The sequence below is a fragment of the Periplaneta americana genome, chromosome 9 (assembly GCF_040183065.1).
Source record: "Periplaneta americana isolate PAMFEO1 chromosome 9, P.americana_PAMFEO1_priV1, whole genome shotgun sequence".
NCBI classification, from domain to species: domain Eukaryota; kingdom Metazoa; phylum Arthropoda; class Insecta; order Blattodea; family Blattidae; genus Periplaneta; species Periplaneta americana.
In genome coordinates, this window is record NC_091125.1 from 118,733,461 (window position 1) to 118,747,817 (window position 14,357).

General features: G+C 36.0%; 1 protein-coding gene across 1 annotated transcript in view; it reads left to right on the plus strand.

The window, feature by feature from the left end:
* The first annotated feature begins 10,361 nt into the window (after positions 1–10,361).
* The window catches only part of fat-spondin (extracellular matrix protein f-spondin), a 45,356-nt gene continuing 41,360 nt past the window's right edge, over positions 10,362–14,357 (plus strand). Inside the window, exon 1 of the mRNA XM_069835746.1 lies at positions 10,362–10,529. The gene's annotated coding sequence lies outside the window, so the exon portion shown is untranslated. The remainder of the gene's footprint in view (positions 10,530–14,357) is intronic.

Sequence of the window (14,357 nt, forward strand, 5' to 3'; positions counted from 1 at the left end):
CATGAGTTATTATTAAGCTTGACCTTCAGTAATGTTACAATGGTTAACGGTAGAAAATTCAGCTGTATCTTCCCCACTTTCGGATATATAGTTATTTTCAAGTTCAGGGACGCAGATTATGTGGAGATAGCAATAACGAAGTGGTTTTTCTGAAAGGAGAGAATAAGTTTTTGACTACATACTGAAGAAACTAACAAGTTCCTGACTGAAGAATTTAGATTTAGTGAACTATACAGATGACATTGTGTCACTGTGAAGAATATTAATGACCATTTATATAGAGTGTTCACCTGAATTGACACAAGGTCCCAGCATAGGAACATCCTAGAAAACTGTTGAGGAAAGCTGCATGAAATCTAAGAGGCAAAAAGTGGAGGCATTATTAGCAAGTACGAGTAGACATATACTGAGTTGATGCTGGTCAGATTAGTTTACGATCTGATTACCTTAAATTGAAGCTTTAAGAGAACTTTATTTTTTCTCACATAATTGTGTTTATCTTTATTTTGTTTGAGGAAAACAAACTATTTTCCAATTAAAAGTTTATTTTTTGGTCCAGGTCAGGCCTAACAACTGATTGAAGTTGAGAAGTAATTATTCCACTTTTTGTTAGGTCAAGTTGTTAGATAGCTTATATAAAATAAATACATATTAGAGTTAAATATATTACTTTTATTAATTTTTATAATAGTTTATCACTATTTTCAGTGTCTGTATTGTGTTTTGTATGATTATATTGAGTATAGTAAGTTTTATTACCTACTCAGGTTCCTTTTGCATTGTTCTATTTTTGTAGTTACCTACAAATGAATAATTGTAATTCTATTACTAATAATTGTTAATTCAGATTTTGAGCCATTTAATGACATATGTACTCTGAATACAGTAAACGATTTTTTTTTATTTTTTATAACATGTTTTATTTCATCTCTCCCCTACAGTCATTGTCTTTGTGACTCCAAATAACAGAGATCTGAATGTATGTTCCTTTACTTCACCTGTCAACATACTGTTAAACAGTGCTTTTTTTTCTGGCAGAACATGCCAGAACACCATTCCAACACATTTTTATTGTATTTTCATCATGGAACCAAAAAATGTGTTAATTATGTTAACATTATTTTTCTTTGAATTCTGCTTAAGTCTTAAAGTTGGACGAAAAGGAGGTTAAAAATGACAAAATTCCCATGTACTGAACAATAATTATCTCCCCGTCTGCTGTAATATATTCTACTCAGAGTTTCACCACCTTTTTCTCCAGAAGAAAAGCACTGCTATTAGATATAATCTTGAAACAGGTGTCATGAAATTAAGTAGTACTGTATATTGTGATACGTTAAAATATGGTGTTCACTTAAATCAGCTACAACTTGCCATTTAATTTGTTAAATCTACATACTTGGACTCCAACAACAAAATCTGATAACACAATCTCAAGAGAAAAAATGGAACACTCTGTATCATAATCCACAGTTAATTCCCGATTTACCATGCAAATCGTCTGTAGCAGCATTTAGATCGGCAACAGAATGGCCCCGAGGTTCACTCAGTCTCCTATAAAATTGAGTACCGGGTCTTTCCCGGGGGTAAAAGGCGGTCAGAGTGTGGTGCCAAGGTCATGGAAAGCATGGGGCTCTACCTCCATGTCCCCCCCAAGTGCCTTCATGGCATGTTACGGGGATACCTTTACCTTTTTACAGGCCATGACTGTTTGACCAAGCATCTGCATAGAATTGGAATATATCAGTCCCCTAACTGCCCATTATGCAATTCAAATCAAGAAATAGATTCGGAACACCTCAAAATCTGTGCTTCGGTGGCTGACCATGACAATATCTTTGAAAAATATTGGAGTGCAAGAGATCAAATGACTTTATTGTCAAACACCTGGCATTAGAAAACAACATATTGTGCGATACAAGTGTAGTAAGTGCATTATAACAATAGTTCGAGGAGACAGTTTCGAAAAATGAGGCGAAACTTGGTTCCCCCCCGGGATTCTGTTATGCACTTTATGCATATGTATTGCATATTATTTTTTGGACGACTGTTATTTAAATAAATTTGTTTTTAATATTGAATATTGCGTAAATTTGTTTCATAAGAAAAAATTTCTCCTATGAGTAAGTTTTGAACGTCATTGCCAAGGCAGTATGTAGGTTATTTTGTTTCAGTGTAAACAAACAATCTAGTAATATTGGTAATAAAATTTGTATTAATTTGACCAATATATGAGTTTAATTAGAAGTTTTGTAATCATTTAGGGCCGTATTCATAGACATTTTTAGTGCGGGCTTTCGGTGGATTAGCGTTTTTCGTATTCATAAATCAGTGTTAGCAATAGGATATGATTTGAATTCTGTACTAGTAACCAGTGGATAGCCGGGGCTAGCTTAGTACGCTCGTAGCATGTGCTGCGAAATGTCTATGAATACCACCCTTAATGATTATGACAAAAATTAGTTGAGGATTTAGTGGATGAAGAGATTGAAGCATAGAGGATCGGTTCTGCTAAGTTAATACTGGAAAAGTCTAAAAGATTTTTCTAAATAAAAGCTCCATTTGTCCCTACTTACCACACTAGTGCGATAATTATAACAGCACTGTGATTTGTTTTGTTTGTATACCAACCAGAATAGGTGCTGTATTTTCACCTTAAGAAACATGTAAACAAATGGTAAGCAGGGAAAAAAACGACACGTTTTTGCGGTTATTGTGTGAGTTACGTCGTCATTGAGAACTTTTTTAAAATTATACCGTATAGGTTTTTTTAATCATCTGAAAGCATATTTTTTATGTAGTATTTCATTTGTTTTATACAGAAGCATTGTGGTTATGAGTACTTTGGTAACAATTTATTTTGTTGATAATTTTTGTTAGTCCTGTGTTATGAATACAATTTTATTTTTCGTTGTTTGATACAACGCAATTTTATTTTATGGATAAAATCAACATATTGGGTAGATGCAAATGTTCGTAGTGTTTTTTCGCTGTAACACAAGTTTTTGAGATGAATAGAAGATAGAAATTAATCAGTAATATATTCTTCTACATCAGGGGCGGACGCAAGGGGGGGGGGATTAAGGGGATATATCCCCTCCTGAAATTTGAGAAAAATACGAAACAAGAAACAGAAATAATATTGACTTTAATTCGTGAATGTACAGCTGTCAAAAAAAAAAAGTGGCCGCACTCGTGAACAGCGAATATTTTCAAAGTCCACTTCGGGTCGCGGCGATGTTACACGATGCATGTGCTTGTACAAGCAGTTCCCGAACTATGAAAGTGTTCCATGTCTGCGCCTCGTAGGCCAGCGGTAGAGTGCTTGTTTAGTGATTCAAAGGTTGTGGGTTCGGGCCTTCTTCAAGTTTTCATTTTATTTTTTAATCGTTCTTTAGCGATGTAAATGCTATTCAAATTATCATTTATATTCAGTTATCGTTCTTTATGGATATCACGTTATTTATATTTTGTTATCATTCTTTAGAGATATGAATAAAATTCAAGTCATCATTTGTATTATGTTATCGTTTTATAACGATATGAATAACAATTTTTATTATTGTATCTCCAATGGTGGTTAGCCCTATTTTACATATGTATGTTAGGGCTATAATTTCATACACAAAAAAGATAAGCATAAAGAAAAATAGAAAAGAAAATTAAATTAGCTTACGCGATGTAAACAAAACATAAACAAACCGTAAATTAGGCATTGCGATTGCAAAACAAATATCAGGTATCAATTTGAAACATACAAAAACATTAACAACACACATATGTAACACTTCTATAACACAAATACGCAGCCTTCCGTACCATACATCATAAATTAATACACAATAGTCATACAAACACAATCAAACTATAATTACGACATTGCGACGACATCAAACATCACATAACTGACTCACATACATAACAAATCAAGCATCCGTTACAACACATACACTTCAACATAGTAACCACACTTTTAAAAGTTACACATTTGACTCCAAGAAGAATAAATAGGACACTGTTACTAATTACTATTCTTCTACAATTTCTTAAATATATCTGTAATAAATCTGTGAAATTCCGATATGAATAATATTCACGTTTTTTATATTGTTATCGTTCTTTAGCGATATAGATAATATTCAAGTTATCATTTATATTCTGTTTTCCTTCATTAGCATTATAAAATAATATTCAAGTTATTTATATTGTTATTCTTCTTTCGCAATATAAATAATCTGTATTTTATGTAAGTAATTATTATAACACAAATAACCATCCTTCTTTGTAAAATAGGTTATTTTATTTAGATAATTAAATAAGTATTATATAATATCTTATATTAATTAAACAAACCGATATTTATCATTTATATTCTGTTATCGTTCTTTAGTGATACTGTATAAATAATATTCTAGTTATTTATATTGTAATCGTTCTTTAGCGATATAAATAACATAAATTTAATATTAGGTTTGGAAAAATCCAGTTGCATAATACTGGTATTAGTTTTTCTTTTTGTATTATTACATTATACTATCTTGAACCACAATAAAATGAAAAGGAGTAACGAGGAATTGAACCTGAGACATTGACATCTAAATTCCGACGTTCGTCCGCTGAGCTACGAGGGCAAAAGTGTGGAAACATTTTCGGAAAAATTGGCCCAATCACACTCTAAGATTTTCTGATGATTCGTAGAAGCTAGTCCAGGATGCGGGGGGCAAAGGCTAATTGAGATTTCCCGGTCTCTGATCGGGTCAAACATCCTGATAGAATTAATATTTAACCCTTGCCGTGACTTTCGGTGAAGTCCGGAGAGCCCAATTAGTCAAATCCACTCTCCTCATCTCCATGCTTGGGTCCCCTGGAATTTAATAAGATGCGAAAGAGATAGTGGTGTGCGGAAAGCAACGGGATGTTACCGCATTTAGGCCTATCCTTCCCAAGAAAAACTGCAAACAAACAAAGGAAGCTTTTAATAGAAGAAGAAGGATATTCTGCGGACCTCTGGAAAAAGAACTAAGGAAGAGACTAGTGAAGTGCTTTGTGTGGAGTGTGGCATTGTATGGGGAAGGAACATGGACATTACGACGAAATGAAGAGAAACGAATTGAAGCATTTGAAATGTGGATGTAGTGAAGAACGGTGCGTGTGAAGTGGACAGACAGAATAAGAAATAAAATTGTGTTTGAAAAAGTGAGTGAAGAAAGAATGATGCTGAAACTGATTAGAAAGAGAAAAAGGAATTGGTTGGGTCTCTGGTTGAAAAGAATAATAGAAGACATTAGGATATGTGGATCATATGCGGAGACTAAGAGGAAGGCAGAAAATAGGAAAGATTGAAGATTGCTGGGTTTGCAATGAAAGACCTGCCCATGGACAGAACACTTATGTATGTGGGTATGTTCAGAATGCGTGGAATATCGTGTCTAAGAACAGTCGCTATTTGCAAAGACTAGTCGATTCCATGCCCACTCGACTGCAAGATGATCGAGATAAGAGGAAATATTGAATTGTGACTTTTTGTTTTGTTTTTAGAACGCTTAATTGTTTGAATGTTTTAAGGCCGACGCCAGTAAATTTGTTTTGTTTATGCCACGAAAGATATTTTTATTGAGAATAAAATCTTTTTTCTTTCCATTTGCAGCCACAATATCATAATGATAAAGTCATGGCATAATATATTAATGAACCTGATGTTAATTACTAAAATAATCGTAAAAGAGAAAGGAGCCATTATGTATAGTTTGTCTCTCTCAAACATAACAAAAAAGAACATAAAAAGCACGAGGTTGTAGTCGAACGCAGGACCTCATGAATAAGAGGCCTGAACGCTACCATTACCCTATCGAATCACAGAATGAATACTTCAATTATAACTGTAGATATCAGGCAACGTGGTCCAACAACATATAACATCGCCTGTCTCCGAATTATAGCGAAGATACCCGAAGGGAACTTTGTTCCAGGAGAGCGGCCACTTTTTCTTTTGACAGCTGTACATAAGAATTAGAGGGTTTTCCACGTAAATTCTCTTTGCTGAAATGTTAAATAAATGTATCTTTGCATTGAAAGAAATCCCTATATCTAGGATTTTTCTTGTCTCTGCTTCGCAACTCTGATCCACTGCCCACTGGAGAGTAGCACTTTTCTCTGACACTACAAGAGATCCAACGCAAGAGGACTAATAATATAACTCGTTATGAGTGACTAAGTGGCCAGGATCCGCGGAATAAGCACCATCTTAAATCACAAAGTGATAATTTTTCGTATATCATGATATGCACTCTGCACATGTGTGGACATTGTGCCACTGTCATACATCTCTATGACGCAGTGCATGAGGGTAGGCCACTAGAGGGAACCCAAGAAGTGGAACTTAAACTGAGAGGATTCGATCCGACATCGGGAGGGGGATCCAGTGTGGCTTAGTGGATAAAGCGTCAGCACGTAGAGCTGAAAACCCAGGTTCAAATCCCGGCGCCGGAGAGAATTTTTCTCTGTTCAACTCTTCCATCATCATATGATGACGCAGAATTTCTGCACTGAAATATTATCATATGTACTTAGGTATATCGTAATATAAGCCATAGAGAAACCAACATTTTTGGTGTCTATGATTGTAGCTAGCCATGTTTTTAGCCTGTCACATGGTTTAGAAAGTCTACTACAGTCAGAACAGATGGACCTTAAGACATGCATTGAACTATGTGAGAATCTAGAAAGAGAACTGGAAGATTTTCGTTTAAATTTTCAGCCAGTGAACCTAGAGGCAAAAAGTGTTGCTGAACTTACTGGAATTACGCTGGAAATTCCAAGAACTGCAGGGAGACAAACACAGCATTCTAACTTCAAGACAGAGAGTCCTGAAGATTATTTTAGGTTTTCAATTCTCCTTTCCTTCTTAGACTATTTCGTTAGTCAGCTCAAGGACAGGTTTTTAAATCATAAGGGAATCCTTTGCTGCCTAAAAACACAGTGCGAGCATCAGATGAAGATTTAGAAACTGCTGTTGAGGCTATAGTAAATCATTGGCCCGATGATGTTGATGCATCACCAGAGTCTTTCTTCAATGAATTGAAGATGTGGAGAAGAAATTTCCTTGATCGGAAAAATCTTCACCTAATGCTTACTGATTTTATATCATCTTTGAACAGGTGCAATGAAATTATTTTTACCTGCACTCACAAGGCTCTGAAACTTTTCTGCATGTTGCCTGTAACGGTCGTTCTCAACTTTGCGGTATTTGAAGACTTACTTGAGGAGCACGATGGGAGCAGACAGATTAAATGGACTGGCCTTGATGTATATACATAAAAATGTAGAAGTAAAAGCTCATGAAGTACTGGATGAAATGTCTTAAGAAGCCTCGTCGCCTTCTCCTGTAAATGTCATTCTGTTATTGTTTTTGTATTGCAGTCATTGTAAATATTAAAATTTAAAAATTGTGGTTTATTTAACAACGCTCGCAATTGCCGAGGTTATATCAGCATCACTGGTGTGCCAGAATTTTTTCCCGCGGGACTTCTTTTATATGCCAATAAATTTACCGATATGAGGCCTGTCACATTTAAGCACACTTAAATACCATCGAACTGTGCTGGGATAGAACTCGCAACTTCGAGCACAGAAGGCTCTACCGACTACGCTACTCAGGCCAACTTGTAAATGTTTGTGACTCCGAAAAAAATTGTGAGTATATAAACTTATTTCTCATTATTCCATTTTTACTATCTCCTCAAATCCCTCCCCGAAAAAAAAATCCTGCGTCCGCCCCTGTTCTACATTATCTATTGTTAGTGAAGTGCGGGCATGCATTATTTTACTGCAATAACACTTGAAGCAGTCTTCCCAGTTGGTTTTCTTCAGTTGCAGCTGCAAGACATCTTAGTTCTTGGTAATAAAATATGTCAGCAGTTATGTTACATTCCTGGGAAGCAATTCGTAGTACTTTATCCCACCAGACGCATAACATTAACTTCTGTGGATGGACTTACTGGTTTTTTTTTTCTCTCTCTTTAAATTTTGCATTTAGACCTTTATGTTAATAAAAATTAATATTTTGTTCTTTTAAGTAAATTTGTATTATGATTATACATTTTTGTGTTCAATTAACTTTTATTTGTCCGTGTATAATCATTTGGATCCTAGGGAGTCATCCTCATTGGGGAGGCAGATGATGTTCTGAATAAATCAATATATGTAAAGTTACAATTTTCAAGTTCGTTTTTTAAGTCTGAGAAAGGATCACAGACACAACGTAAAGAATACAAAATTTTGAATTCTGCAATACAGTACATTATCTTTTAGAAACATCTTTACACATAGCAGCAATGCAATAAGTATGCATCAAACATAAATGGTATCATGTAATTATCTTTATAAATGTAATAAATGTTTGTTGTTTGATCAAAGTTTATTGTTTCTCTTAATACAACAGCAGTAGGATCTTGTAGGCTTGAGATGGCCTTTCAGAATCGCGTATCAAAAGATACAGCATTTGACCTTTCTGAGGTTATCAGAGAGGCCAAGAGTCGAGTAGCAGTGCAAACTGTGTTTTGAATCAACTGTGTATACAGCAAATTAGTTTGTAAACCTTGGGGTCATAAATTTAACATTGCATTTGCAGCGTGTTGCTCAAGCTAGCGCGGTCACGCTAGTTTTCCGTCCAGTCGGCCCGGATTCGATCCCCGTCCATGTCGTGATGAAATTTGTGTTGTACAAACATGTTGCGAAGGATTTATCTCGGGGCACACCCATTTCCCCGTATCATTTCAGTAACACTTTCCACCTTCCCCTCATTTAATCTATCTTCTGCAATAGTTAAAAATAGGCTGGAGCGAAGTCTTGGGGCAGTACGGGTTTCGAATGCTAATGGAAGGGCTTGAGGCTCTGGGTCCTGGGAGCTTATCAGGAAGGGACCTGGTTGTCAAGGCTGTGGAAGGATGGTCTACCTCTCAACATCAGATTGATGAATACCACCCAGGCCAGCTGACAGAATTAAGCAATCATCGCACAGTGGACCAGTATAAGGCCAAAGTGTAAGGATGTGTCCCAGGTCCCGCCCTCGAAAAGCCAAGAGAAGTGTAGCCAAACTTTGCATTTTTTTATCATTGTTAGACAGTGTACCCTAATATACCTCCCAGTACATTCGGCCTGTGCAGACCTCTAGTATGCAGTGAAGGGGAAAAGGAACTGACCACCCTACTCCATTATCTCCTGTCTTAGTTGCCTCGAGTGGTGCGTTACTGGTGTCAGTTATGAGGTTCAAACCTGTCTTCGGACAGTTGACTATAAACTACATGTTTATTACAAACCTCTTGCAATTTCAGTTTTTTTATTGTTTGGATTTGACTCAACTACTTGTATAAATTAATTTTGTCTTTTAATGAGTAGCTCTTTCTCTTACTGTCTCACATGGTTGCTAGAGTGAACTGCAACTGTTTTCAAATGTTTGGAATATGTTCCCGTGAGAAAGAATGGCTCTGTATTCGCTTGGGCTGTGTAAGTCTTATCGGTACGAGTCCCATAACTTTGAGATCACTGACATTGCTTATAATAAGGCCTATGTTCCCCCGTATCCCGTTGCTGACCTTGAGGATTATGGCAAATTATTAATGTGTTGAAAGCTTCATATAAATCATGTGAAGTTAAAATGAAATTAGTATCAAAGCGAACAAATCAAAATCGATTTAAAAAAATGGATACTATTTGCAAAAGCGAATTACGTGCAAATCAGAATTCATTTGCATGTAATTGTAATTTTGTCAGAACCTGTGTATAATTACGTTCAAACCAGAACTACACATAACCCAGGCTCTACTGTATGTATCCATGTACCGGTACAGATGCGAATTGACAAGGGAGATGTCGGGGATCGTCCTCCCTCCCCTCGGAGAATTTTTCTCTGCAAGGACAGCATTTACCCCTTTCAGCTGCATAATTTATAGTTTTCGTACTTTATATGTTATTAATCCAGTAGATATCAACTATTCTCATTTCTCCTTAAATATAAGTTAAACGCGACATTACGAGTCAGCCAACACTGCAAATAAATTATTATGGACAGTATTTTTTTTATCGGCAATTAACATTTTAATGTCATCCCAAGAGAAAATATCCAATTCCCACTCTGTCTATGTATGTATTGTCGATACTGTAACAACAGACACCCAAGCGCCATTGTTCCTTGTCCTGTTCAATATTTAGGATTAATTTACGGGGCAAATTTTGTGCATGGATTGTTAGAATGTAACTCTACAAGTAAGTTTGTTTAAGATGATGTTAAAAAGACGGGATAAATGAGGCTGTGGCAGCATGGTTTTATTGTACACAGAGTAGACTAGTGCCGGACTGTTTACGACCCGGCCGGCTTGCGCGTCGAACAGGGACAGAGCTATCTGTCTGTGCTCGTGTTGAACCATCCACCCGCAGGCCAGTCTATGTATCTCGCTGTTCTCAGTTAGCGCTAAGGCAAACTGACAGCCGGTCGATCTCAAGAGGTTATTCCGCATCTCCTAAAAGTTGAGGTAAGTTAACGCTTTAAGAATTACTCGGAAAGATGGTTTATTACCAGTTTTCTATCCCCTTCTCATGAGTGGTGGAGGTCTAAGAAAATGGACACTCATTCTGTTGGTTATTGGTGTTTCACTGGATTGTGTACGATTGTGGAGGGAGTAGTAATGCATGATTATTATATTACTATGTCTAGTAGGCCTATAATAATAATAATAATAATAATAATAATAATAATAATAATAATAATTTTCTTGTGTCTACTGATAAAGGTACGTAATATTGGACAAGTTGAATTACACAATATTAGCATCAGTTACAATAATATTACTAAATAGACTATAAAATATATACAGTATAATTACAACATTGTGGTATAATGATAGCGTATGACTGCTAAAAATTTCGCGAGTAGTAAAGTTTGAGTACGTATTCATTTCGAGGTGAGTAAAGATTTTTGCCAAGAACTTGTTTTCTGTCTCATCTGTTTGTCAGAAATGTAGCAGGCCGCATGGTCAGGAAGTAAGACTTATCTGTGCAAATCTATCGAACAGTGTCGGTGTCAGCATTTTTAATTAGGAGAGGGTGCATTCGGATTTATAACCCTCCTTCCTTGTTATCATACCATTGAAATTGTTACGAGTGTAGAACATTACTAGCCAAGAAAATGTTTATAGTATATTAAATGCTATCATTAAATGTTAAACGTTACTATAGATTTCGGTGATATAGTGGTAACCATGCTAGCCGTTATATCCGACGTTCACGCGTTCAAACCCGGGTGTTGAAATCCTCAACATGATTTTCTCTAAAAGGAAAGTGAAGCTGGGTGGCCCGTGTCGTTGATTTACTGCACTTAACCATACAATATATACTGTAAGTACTTTTTTCTTCCTTAAACATACAGGTGGGGTCACCTTGACCCCATGCTTTAACATAACAAAATGGTTAAATATATTATTATTATTATTATTATTATTATTATTATTATTATTATTATTATTATTATTATTATTTAAATTGAACCTTTTGCCAACTGAACGGATCAAAGAAAATTATTTAAGGACGTACAATTAATTCTACCTAAATGCATAGTTTGTTACCTATTATTTCAGTTTTAAACATAATTCAAATTCTGAACAAATATTATTTCGGAACTAACATGTAATTAATATTCATCACGTTCAGATATCATTGTCATTCGAAAATGTACCGTCTATTGTGTCAATTATGTTCACAGTCAACACACATTTAAACACTACTAAATGCTCTGAACTTAATGTAGACTACTTCTTGCATATGATGCAAAACGTGTTCGATTTTCAGTCTTTATACAGTGGGTAGAAATCACACCGTTTTGTCTTTCCTCTCTTCGTTTACTTGGGCTGGCTGATGAGGTAATGGGTTTCCAGAAATATTGCTGATGAGGTTTTCAGCTGTCTCGGAAGATTCATGTTCTGGAGTCTTTGCTTCATGAAGGGTAGCAAAAAAGGCCAATTTTAGATTCTTCAAATACTGTCTTATATTCTTCCGTTGCTTCTTTCATTCGGGAACGGCGTATGAGGATATGATGAAGTTAATTGCACCTTGGTCCAGCTTTCCATAACAAGCTTCAGTTGCCACCGACTTGTTCATTTTACTTGAATAACTACAACTGATTTAGCATGGTTGGTATTTGAATGCTAACAGAACCGTATAACGTTATTGCTAACGTTGCATCAGTAATATTATATACCCAACAGTAATTCAGATTGTGTCCATAAAATATGTGACTAATTATTTTTTAATGGTATATCATCAACTTCTAACATACAGGGCTTTCATTTCAAAACTTCCCAGTCTAAATAACTAATTATTTAAATTGAATTCAATTTAAACAAAAAACACGTCAATTTAGATATTGAGGGGGAGGTCTGAAACCACGCTTAATTGCGTTTTAGATTTCACCCTCACCCCCAGCCTTCCCCTTTAGAAATTTCAAATGACATCCCTATATTTTTATACTTAAATATTAAAGAACATTGAATTGTTTATACACTTCATTAATTTATTTCGCATCTTTTGTGAAATCTAAAATCTACAAAGAGGAACAGGAACTCACCAGGATTTCACTCCTGATGAGGATTTCAGGTGGATTTTTGGGAATGGCAGACTAACTTTCTTTCTTTTTCTTTTGATGGAGAGCCCCGAAGGCTTTGCACCTCACCCTGAGGCTTATGTTTACTGCTCCGGCAATCCTGTTTTGTGAATGATATTTGTCGTCGAACGACCGAACACTTGTACATGTACGAATTAACACGCTGCACCGTGAACTTAACCAAGGTTATGGTTATAATGATACATAATGACATGTGAAGAAATTATGGCGATATGAGTCCGAGGCCCAACACCGAAAGTCATCCAGCAATTCTGTTTCAATTAGTTGAGGAAAAACCTCGGAAGAAATCCAATCAGGTAACTTGTCCCAACTAGGATTTGAATCCGGCCTGCTCGTTTCACAGTCAGACATGCTGTTACTCCATAGCGGTGAACAGACTACTTTACTTGCTCTAACAAATGGATATATAGGAAATGTTCGTTTTTTCTACTTGATATTCCATTTTGTTTAGCCCGTGATTAATTAACAAAAACTTTCTTACAAATTGAAAAATTCAAGACCTATTCAGTAACAATAATATTTTTAGTTGGTTATTTAACGACACTGTACCAACTACTAGGTTATTTAGCGTCGATGAGACTCGTGGTAGTGAGATGGTATTTGGCGAGATGAGGCCGAGGATTCGCCTTACATTACCTGACATTCGCCTTACGGTTGGGGAAAACCTCTGAAAAAACCAAACCAGGCAGTCAGCCTAAGCGGGAATCTAATCCACGCCTGAGTGCAACTCCGGACCGGCAGGCAAGCGCCTCAACCGACTGAGCTACGCCGAAGGCTATAACACAGTATTATGACGTGAAAATAACATAGCAAACTAATTACTCACAAAATTCCTATTTCCATGAAAAAGAAAAGAAAAACTACATATCATATTCCTTGAATACGAAACCCCAAGCTTGGAATGAATCACCATCCAGTTCTATGAACTCTGAGAACAAAACTCCCATTATAGTCATTACTTGATAAAACCGGCAGACCGAACCAACCAACATGCCGTGCTGCTTTCGTATTCGGGAAGTCTGTAAAAGTCTGTAATTGTCTTGGAATCCCACCATCCTTACTTATTTTTGTCGTGGTTTTCCTCAATGCCTCGAGATGTATTCCGCTATACTATCTTCATACATATCATGGTCACCTTTTTTCAAATTACTTTGCATCGTCATATTCATATTTAGCCATATAAATTAGTGCAGCGATTGGCTCTTTTTGTGTGGAAGTTTTGATGCCGGCACGGAGTGAATATCATTCGTCGTCGTAACTTCCAAGACGTTAGCTAAGACTGGTTGGTTTCTGTACGTGAATAGTATCTTGAATCTTCCTGAACTATATTGTTATGGCAGTGTTAACTCCGTTTATGAAGTGGCGGCACCTTAAGGCGAAATATATTACATTCGAATGATTTAAGATGAAAATTGGTTTCATATGTTTTGCTAGTTCTCTCAACAACTGTTTATCGCACTGCGAATGGCATTCCCTTGAGTTTCTTGACGTACTATTCGTATAGTCAAAAGACTTATAGACCCTGTAGTTAAATAATTTACTGTGTAAGAAAATAAGAATTATAGAATTGGTTCTCACTTCCACTGCAAACAAAGATGTATTGATTCGAAAGGCCTGAATAAATTTATTTATCTTATTTATTCGCCCGTTTCCATACTCTCTCTCGCTATCATACTATTAATAC